Raw genomic sequence first — 302 nt, forward strand, 5'->3', positions numbered from 1 at the left:
AACCAAGATGAATCCCCCTTTCTCAAAAAACTAACAAAGATGCATTCTCATCAAATTACAAACCAAGATGAATCTCTCTTCTCAGAACACTAACAAAGATGCATTCTCATCAAATTACAAACCAAGATGAATCTCTCTTCTCAAAACACTAACAAAGATGCATTCTCATCAATTACAAACAAAGATGAATCCCCCTTTCTCAAAAAACTAACAAATATGCATTCTCATCAAATTACAAACCAAGATGGCGGTGGTATGGTCTAGGATTGTTAAAAGGGGCGGCACTTCCGGTAAAATACAAA

This window comes from Acipenser ruthenus, unplaced genomic scaffold, assembly GCF_902713425.1.
Source record: "Acipenser ruthenus unplaced genomic scaffold, fAciRut3.2 maternal haplotype, whole genome shotgun sequence".
Classification (NCBI taxonomy): Eukaryota; Metazoa; Chordata; class Actinopteri; order Acipenseriformes; family Acipenseridae; genus Acipenser; species Acipenser ruthenus.